Genomic DNA, 10264 nt, shown 5'->3' with positions numbered 1-10264 from the left:
TCTGATATTCGGTTTTAAGCATTTTTCTACTGAGTTCATCGCTGAGTCAACTCAACACTTTCGGATTAAACTGCAAGTGGTTCGAGCCCGTATACAGTGAGTGCACCGCTGGGACCGGGTCATAGTCGTTGTATCCTAGAGGTCGATTACTCTGGAAACCTGTTGCACTTGGGATGCTGTCTAAGGGGAGCAAATTCGATTTCAAGTCGAGTGACTCAGTCACGCCTCGACTCAATTCAATAAGTTCTTCTTTCTCAAAATTTTATTTTTCTTTTTTAGTTCTCGATTTTTAATAGTCTATTTAATTCAACCAAATATTCTAACACCTGATACAAAGGCAATATGGGGCAATAGGCTGCTATATTGTTGGTGAGTGACCTGATACATAATGCACCAATTTAAAACCTTATTCATTACTGATATTATACATCGGTAGCCACCTTGGGAGCAACAACGCATACATACATGTACTCATGCTTCTCTTTTCATGAATTTACTTCTTTTCCTACTTTCCTTGCTAAAACGACGTGTATCAATGCATACCAGACCTAATGGACCTAATCCGATTTTAATGGGTTTGTTTTCATTTCCTGGACCTAGGGAAAAATTAAGTTAGGTTTGGGTCTCACTTTTTAGATAAGTTAAAAGTCGAGTTTATTTGAACTTAGGTTTGATCTATGTGATTAGGGCTGAAAGTTGGGCGTGTTCAACCTGACCGACCCGACATTGGGTTGGGCTTGGGCAAGATGTATCGGGTCTAGTCTCGGGCTTGGGCTATACAAACACCAGCTCGATAAAACTTGGGTCAGGCTTGGGTTGAGGTCTCGGGTTGCCGATCCTTGGATGCTACAAGGAGGATTTTCAACATCAGTTTGATTCGTAAGAAGCATAACCAAAGACATAACCCACAAACAATAACCAAAAACTCCATCACATTTTCATTATGATAAAAAACTTTACAAGTACAATGAGCATAAAGGAAAATACAATGATGATAGACCAAAAGCTCCAAAATGATCTGCTACGGCTCAAGCCTCAGCGCTGCTGCAATCCAACGTCACCTACATGCAACGGTCGTGCATAAGCTTATAGAAAGCTTAGAGGGTGGTGAAAGTGTATGCTCAAGGTGGTAATGCAGTTATGCAGTATCAGAGTAATGCGGAACATGCTGATGAAGCCAGGAATACCATAGCCGTACCAAGGCCATGCGGTGCAAAGCATGAATGATATCAGCCCTACCAAGGCCATGCAATGCGAAATGTAACTCAAGCATACAAATCCTCATCTAAGTCCACATATCGATACGATTCAAAATCTAGAATATCACCGGAGACTAGTACACTCCAAGCCGATTGCCGCCCCATCGCGCCAATAAGGTCGAGTGGAAAAGACCTCACTATCCGCTTGTCAATATCGGGCTCGACTCGTCGATAGCGACCCATTCCTCGAGCTGGCAGACTCGGCCTAGCATTGCCCCTACTCTCGGGCGGGTAAGGCCACACCCCCTTCCAACCGACACGACACGGTGAAAAGCGCAACCGTTCGTAATCGACACTCGGCGCTCATGCACCCACTTGGTCAGCGTTGGAGCAACCTCTTGGTACCATAAGGGTTTAAGGACTTTTACCCAGGGATATCTATAACACCCCATGTAAAACAATATTTTCGGTATCGATCCCGCCAACCACGATACGTCGGTGGAGGCTACGGCCCCTGATGTCGCTAGGGTGTACGATAACCATATCACACAATGCGAATGCATGAATCATACTATCCAGTCATGACAATCCTGCGCGTATCATGCGCTCATGTAGGGCAACACCCCCTATCAGGGAGCCCCTACAATCTGTCCGAATGCATATGCTATGATCGGTCACGTCACTACTAACCATACATATGATGCGTATGATCATGAGTTATAAAGCTATACTATACATGTTATAAAGTAATGCACTATCCTTACAACGCAGATGGCATAGACCCACACACAACAAGTATGGGCCAAACAATGGGCCCTAGGGAGAGTTGTAATGTAGACATTTAACCAATATTATACTTGCAATGTGGACATCAAACCAACATTGCTCCCAAGGCACGATCGTCGTAAACATTATTGCATAAACAATGATGGGATCACACATTGCAATAGACCTTAGGTACATCCTATTGGGCCTTGATAAATCAAATGGGCCATATCACATGGGCCTTACATTTATCAAATGAGCCGCATTAATGGGCCGCACCAATGGGCCTTATGTGCATTGCAATGGGCCATAACCCGTGGGCCTTAGAATGCATCAAATGGGCCTAATTTATGGGCCTTATGTGTATCAAATGGGCCACACCAATTGGGCCCCATATGTACATCAAATGGGCCTCAACCCATAGGCCCCAATATATCTTAATGGGCCATAAATGCATCTAATGGGCCTTATAACATACCAAGGTGGGGTCCACTTGAACTATGGATCTGGCCCATTCTCTAAGCCCATGCCATAAAATAACCTTTTTAAAATGGATGAACAGATTGAATGTAGCACCTGCCTCATGGTGGGGGGTCCACATGAAGGCCACCCATCACATATTTATATAATATAATATATATTTTATATATAGTATATACAATATTATATATATAATATAATATTATACACACACACACACACACACATGCACACACACATAAACACGCCCACCGTCCCTGGACGGTGGGGATAGAACACAAACATCACAGCGGGCTCCACCATCCGCTTGGACGGTGGCAATAAAACACATATATCACTGTGGGCTCCATGTGGGGCCCACCATAATGTTGATACGCCATCCAACCCGTTGATAAGGTCACGTAGACCTAGATGAAGGGTAAAAACAAATTTCACCCTGATCCAAAACTTCTGTGGACCCAAAAAGGTTTCAAGGGTAGAGTTCAATTCATACTGTTTCCTATGATGTGGGCCACCTGAGTCTTGGATGGATCTGAAATTTGGAGGGTGGTCTACTGCCCTTAGGGCCCACCATATGAATGGATTGGATGACAAATAAACATCAAAATGGGGCCCACGGCTACAGCCGTGGGTGGCTGTCGATCCAGGTGCTAATGGTGGATGTCTTCCGAGCGGTTCTTCCTTCAATCCAAAGCTCCTAAAAGGCGTGGATTGGTCCACTGTACACGGTGGGGTCCATATTTTGGACAGCCACAATAAAAATCAAATGGTCCACGGGTTTCTTTTTCCTTACGCACGAGATGACGGGCGACAACTTAACTTCTCGCATAATATCTCGTCTTTGCGATATGGCCCGCCAGGACCTCGGGTTGACACCATTTTTTGGTTCAACGCCTAAAATGAGGTTGGGAACGGAATGGACGGCGTGGATTGAAGACATACATCAAGGTGGGGCCAAAATAAGTGGGCCACCCTTAAGCTTGGAAACAAGCTGATATTTGTGTTTTCCAATCAAACGTCCAGCGTCCCTGGACGCCCTGCTTAGGTGGGCCACCAATGATGGATGGTGTGGGTACTACACACATGAAGTGGGTCCCACTTATAGACGGCCTAGACAAAATAGATACTTCATGGTGGGGTCCATTCAAGTGGGCCACAAAATCATATCATGATCTTAAAAAAAGAAATGAAAAAGAGAGGGAGAGAGAGGGATAGAGAGTGGGACACGTGTGATGGAGGGACCCCGACACTATGGGCCCTCCCTTCAATGATCTACAATATAAATCAAGTGGGCCATTACATGTGGGCTCATTAAATCGAAATCCAACGGTGGAGATCCCTTCTCCACTAGATTAAACGGTCTAGATGACCCTAAGTATATAAGAAAAATAAACATCATGATAGGGTCCATGGAGAATGGCCCCATCATGGAATGATCATGATGATCCAAGTGGGCCATCGACCACATCTTAGGGTCCAAAGTGAGATCCAAACCATTGATCGGTTGGCCTCACTTAGCCCATCTTAAAAACATTAAAACTACCCTATCAAAGCACCCACCGCTTGATCTTCTTGCTCTCTTGGCTTCCTTAGCTCCTTGTGCTTCTCTTTGATGGAGGAAGATGAGAAATAGATGGCTAGGATGGGAGATCTAGGGATGGAAAGGTGGGCCTCACATATGCATTTTTCTCTCCATGGGAGAGGCTTGGACGGATGGTGCTCTCTTACTTGGGAATGAGTTTGAAAATGAATGAGAGAGAGAGAGAGACTTGTAAAGGGAGAGAGAGGGATGGGTGATGGATGTGTTGATGTGGTGAGTGATGGGTGTAAGAGCCCTTTTTTGACTTTTGTGGCTAATGGTGTAAGAAAGGTATGGGCTTGTGTAAGAACTTTTTGACTTTGGTGCTTGCTTGGGAAATGGTGAAAGGTGATGTGTACTTGACATGATGGGATTGATGGGATTGATTGATGTGACATCTTGTAAAGATTTTTCGAAATTCACACGCAGCGCGTTTTCTCGCACCAAACGCGGCTCACATCTCCTAACCACGGTATTGCCTTGGCGCGCGAGTCGCGGCATCGGAACCTCGGCGGCGACTCGTTTCTAAGGTACAAGTCCGGGTTGAGTCGATTGATTGGCGACATGAGAATCAAGGTCGCGCGTAAATACCGGTTAATGGTCGAAGGTTGCCGAATTCGACCGAGAAAACCGCGGAAGTCTATGGAATGGTACGGTGTAAGATACGGGGCTTATAGCTCTCTCCTCCTAATAAAATTTCATCCTTGAAATTTACATAATCACCGCAACTAGAGTCGAACTCATAAGGAAGAAGAAACATACTCATCATCATATAACATCGGAGATAACATACACAATACAACACATGATCAATCATAAAAAGATGGGGATAACGCTCTTGAATCTTAGCCTCGCGCTCCCAAGAAGCCTCCTCACCAGAATGGTGACCCCATCTGAACCTTCACCAACGGAATGATCTTAGTTCGGAGGACTGCTCTTCCGATCAAGGATATAAACGGCCGCTCAATATAGGAAGCGTCCTCACGAACCTCTAATGGCGCCAATCGATAACAGAACGATGTCCGATCTACAATTCTTCAACATGGAGACATGAAAATGTTGTGGACGCCTGACAACCGAGATGGCAAGGCAAGCCTATAGGCCATAGTGCCAATGCACCCGGTGATCTCAAAAGGTCCTATAAATCTCGGGCAAGCTTGCCCTTCGCTCCAAATCGCACTACGCCCTTCATGGGCGAGACCTTGAGATACACATGGTCCCCTACATCAAACTCTAAGGGACGACGCCGACGATCAGAAAAACTCTTCTGGGCTTGAGCTGTGCGCATCCTCTGCTGATGATATCGATAGCCTCTGACGTCTCTGCACAAGCTTGGGACCTGGAGACGATGCTCTCCAACCTCGGTCCAACAACTTGGTGATCTACATGGTCGCCATATAGTGCCTTGAAAGGAGCCATGCCGATGGTCGCCGATACCTGTTATTGTATGCGAACTCGGCAATCGCGAGATACTCATCCCAGTACCCCGAAATTCATCGCGCAGGCGAAGCATATCCTCGAGGATCTGGTTGACCCTCTCGGTCAGCCATCGGTCTGCGGATGGTACGCGGTGCCGAGCTGCAATTCAGCCCATCGCTCTCTGGAAGCTCCTCAAAATTGAGACGTGAACCTCGGGTCTCGGTCGAAACGATCGAGATTGGAACGCCATGCAGTCTCACAATATCCTTGATGAATAATCTCGCAAGCCGGTCCAAAGGCCAAGTCGCACGTATCGCAATAAAATGTGTCGACTTCGTTAGACAATCCACAACAACCCAAGATGACATCATGATCGCGTTGAGTCCTCGGTAAACCCATAATGAAATCCGTCGACACGTGCTCCCACTTCCACATCGGGACACTCAACGGCCGCAATAGACCAGGTCTCCGATGATCGGCCTTGACACACCGGCATGTGTCACACTCGGCCACAAAGCGGGCTCTGGCGCTTGATCCCCGCCCAAAAATAGTTGCCTCATATCGCGGTACATCTTTATCGAGCCAGGGATGGATAGAAAACCGCGATCGATGTGCCTCGGTCATAAGATCTCTACGTAGCTCAGAATATCCGGGACACATAATCGGCCTCAAAGCGAAGTCCACCATCAGACCAATCTGCTAATCTGTTTGACTCTCGGATGTTGCCTCTGCTCGGTAATCCTGTAACGACTCTTCAGCTGAGCCTTGATCACCATTGCGATAAGAGAGGGTTGAATCGGCAGGCTCGATAACTGCAATAGAAGACTGCAAGCCAAACTCAAAGTCGTATCTGCTATATCCTCGAGCATCCTCCACTCTGAATCATCATATGCGATACCAGGACTTGTGGCTGACGGCTAAGGGCATCTGCCACCACGTTCGCCTTGCCCGGGTGGTACTGGAGATTGAAATCATAGTCCTTCAGGAGCTCCATCCAGCGTCTCTACCTCATGTTCAGCTCAGACTGCGAGAAGAGGTACTTTAAGCTCTTGTGGTCGGAGAAGAGATCGAACCTAACCTCATAAAGATAGTGTCTCCACACCTTTAGTACGAAGACAACTGCAACCAACTTTAAATCATACGTGGGGTAGTTCAGCTCATGAACCTTGAGCTGACGAGACGCGAAGGCCACTGGTCTCCCGTGTTGCATCAGGACAACACCCAAACTAATATGCGAGGCATCGGTAAATACAATAAAACCATCACTCTCAGAGGGAAGAGTGAGGACAAGAGCAGACATGAGGCGGTCCTTCAACTCCATAAATGCCTGCTCACATGTGTCGCTCCAAACAAACTCTGAGCCCTTTTGAGTCAACCTGGTTAATGGAGCTGCAATACGAGAGAAGCCCTCAATAAAACACCAGTAGTAGCGAGCCAAACTAAGAAAAGTGTGGATCTCGGAAGCATTCATGGGCTGGCCCCACTGACGTACTACCTCAACCTTCAAGGGGTCTACTACGACTCCCTCCCTCGTCACCACGTGACCCAGGAACTTCACCTCCTCTTACCAGAACTTGCACTTCTCCAGCTTTACATACAGCTGGTGTGCATGGAGGCTTTGCAATGCAATCTTTAGATGCTGCTCGTGCTCCTCACGGGTCCTCGAATAGATTAGAATGTCATCGATGAAGACTACAACAAACTGATCAAGATAAGGGCAGAAGACCTCGTTCATCAACTACATGAACACTGCGGGCACATTGGTCAGTTCAAAAGACATGACTTGAAACTCAAAATGAGCATAACGCGTCTTGAATGCTGTCTTCGAAATGTCCTCCTCTCGGACCCGAAGCTGATGATAACCGGAACGTAAATCAATCTTTGAAAAGAACTATGCACCCTGCAGTTGATCAAACAAATCATCAATCCTCGGGAGCGGGTACTTGTTCTTGATCGTGACCTTATTGAGCTCGCGGTAATCTACGTAGAGCCTTAATGAGCCATCCTTCTTCATCATGAAGAGTACCGACGCTCCCCACGGTGAACTGCTCCGACGGATAAAGCTCAACTAGCGCAATTCGTCCAATTGCTTATGCAGTTCCCCCAACTCCAAAGGTGTCATACGGTACGGGGCCTTAGAAATAGGCGGGGTACCAGGCACGAGATCAATCTAAAACTCGGTGAGTCGGTGAGGCGGTAATACCGAAATCTCCTAGAACACATCGAGAAAATTGTAAACCACAGGCAACTGGTCGATGCACACCGCTATGGGCTCCTCTATGACACATGATATCAAACAAGACAACAACTCTCCTCTGGGCTCAACAATGAACTAGAACTGCGGCAAGCCGGGTATACAAAACGTGACTGTCCTCGTGGAGCAATCCAATATGGCATGGTACTCGGCAAGCCAATCCATGCCCAGGATGACATCGAACTCGGACATCGACAATGCAAACAGATCGGTAAGCAAAAAGATATCCCCAACCAGAACGGGACAAGATAAACAAAATCGGCCTAACACTGCAGTCTTTCCCAAGGGAGTCGATACTGACAAACCCTCACGAGCAAACTCCAATGGCAAACCAGTTGATCGGCAAAAACTCTCGGCCACAAAAGAATGCGATGCACCGGAATCAAACAACACACGTGCAATGCATGCGGATACTGGAAGTATACCCTCAACGACTCCTCCAGATGACTGAGGATCCTGCTGGACCGCATAGAATCTAGCTTGAGCCGGCTGGAGAGGTGCTTGTCCCCTCTGAGCGTCTGCTGCTTCTGTCGCGAGGCGGTTGAAAGCTCGCCTCTGCTGCTGCGCCTCTGGAGGCTGGTGCGATGCTTCTGCGAGGTGGCCTCGGTGGTGGGCCTGCTGTCACTGCTACTGTTCGCTCCTGCTGTGGGGGTCTCTGCTATTGATGCTAGTGGAGGCTGCTGTGGACCTCTCTGCTGCTCGGGGTGAGGACACTCCCACATACGGTGTCTGCCGCACCGCACCTAAAATAAGTGCCGGTGAACGCTGGAGGTGTTGTTGGTGCTCGAAAGGTTGGGCGAACTGTGCGCCTCTGCTGTGGTCGACCCTGCTGTATCACTGGAAGAAGCCCGCCTCTTCCGGTCTCTCCTCGGACCACGATCAGACTGAGAACCGTCCCACTCGGCCTCAAAAATCGGGTCTTCCGTACCACTCCCTCGAAAGTCGGAGCTCATGCCCAATAACACGGCCTCGAAGACCGTAACGCAAGCCGCCCTCAAATCGGCGGGCTCTTCGCTCCTCATCATCCACCAAGTATGGTGCAAATCGGGATAGTGCTACAAAACGAGCGGTATACCTGAGCCACCGTCATATCGCCCTCACAAGGCCTTAAACTCCAACGCTCGCTGTCGTCGGATGATCGGGAAAATACCGTCGGTCAAACCGATCTACAAAATCCTCCCAAGTCCATACAAAATTAGCGCCCGCTGCGACTGACGTCCACTAGTGCTCGGCCTCACCATGAAGGAGAAATATGGCTAATTGGACTCGCCGCTCGTCGTGCATCCCATCGTCTCGAATATCTTCTCCACATTGGCGCGCCATCTCTCGCCTACGCGAGCCTGGCTCACCCGGAAATGCGGGGATCGAGCGTCGGAACTCCGGAAGGAGGGCACTCGCGCCTCTGCTGCTGCTGCGGTGAAACAACAGGTGTCTCGCTCGCCCAAGTGCGGCCGTCACACTACAACATTTCTGTAGGGAAGCACTCACGAGATAAGGTAAGATCCACACGGTCTCGGTGGAGGAACTACATCCATAGGTGGCGCATGAATCTCTGGTAGAGGAGCGACATCCTCAGGCTGGGTAGTAGGAATCTATGGTGGTGGAGCAGGGATCGTAAGTGGTAGTACAGGAGCCGCAGGTGGTGGAGCTGGAGTCTCAGGTGGTGGTGCGAGAGTCGATCAGATCACTCTCCTATGCGGCATGTCCTACAAAAAAGAGCGAAGGTGTCTATCAACTTAAAGGCTCGTAAAGGCACACACGTTAAGGGTCTGTAATAAAAGATCGCTAGGCTATCCGAACTTAGGACTTAAATCATTCATAGCAGACATGTAATGTTGTTCTTGGTTATTCCGGAGTTATACTCTGATACCAACTTCTGTCACGCCTCAAACTTCGAAACCGGGCTCACAAAATTCTCGATCGCCGAATCCGGCGCCGACAGCCTCCGTAGAACCCCATTCTCGGCTCCCAGCACCCATTTGCCAGGTTCTAATCCTGAGATGCTACGAGGAGGATTTTTTTAACAACAGTTTGATTCGTAATAAGCATAACCAAAGGCATAACCCACAAACAACAACCAAAAACTCTATCACATTTCCACTATGATCAAAAACTTTATAAGTATAATGAGCATAAAGGGAAATACAATGATGATGAACAAAAACTCCAAAATGATCTGCCAAGCGACCAAGCCTCAGCGCTGCTGCAATCCAACGTCACCTGCACACAACGGTCGTGCATAAGCTTATAGAAAGCTTAGAGGGTGGTGAAAGTGTATGCTCAAGGTGGTAATGCAGTTATGCAGTATCAGAGTAATGCGGAACATACTGATGAATGCCAAGAATACCATTAGCCATACTAAGGCCATGCGATGCAAAGAATGATGTCGGCCATACCAAGGCCATGCAATGCGAAATGCAACTCAAGCATACAAATCCTCATCTAGGTCCACATATCAAAATCTGGAGTATCACGGGGTCTAGTACACTCCAAGCCAGATTGCCGCCCCATCGCGCACAATAAGGTGAGTGAAAAAGACCTCACTATCCGCCTGCCAATATCGGGCTC

The sequence above is a fragment of the Magnolia sinica genome, chromosome 8 (genome assembly GCF_029962835.1).
Source record: "Magnolia sinica isolate HGM2019 chromosome 8, MsV1, whole genome shotgun sequence".
In the NCBI taxonomy this organism is placed as follows: Eukaryota; Viridiplantae; Streptophyta; class Magnoliopsida; order Magnoliales; family Magnoliaceae; genus Magnolia; species Magnolia sinica.
This window is presented reverse-complemented; position numbering follows the sequence as displayed.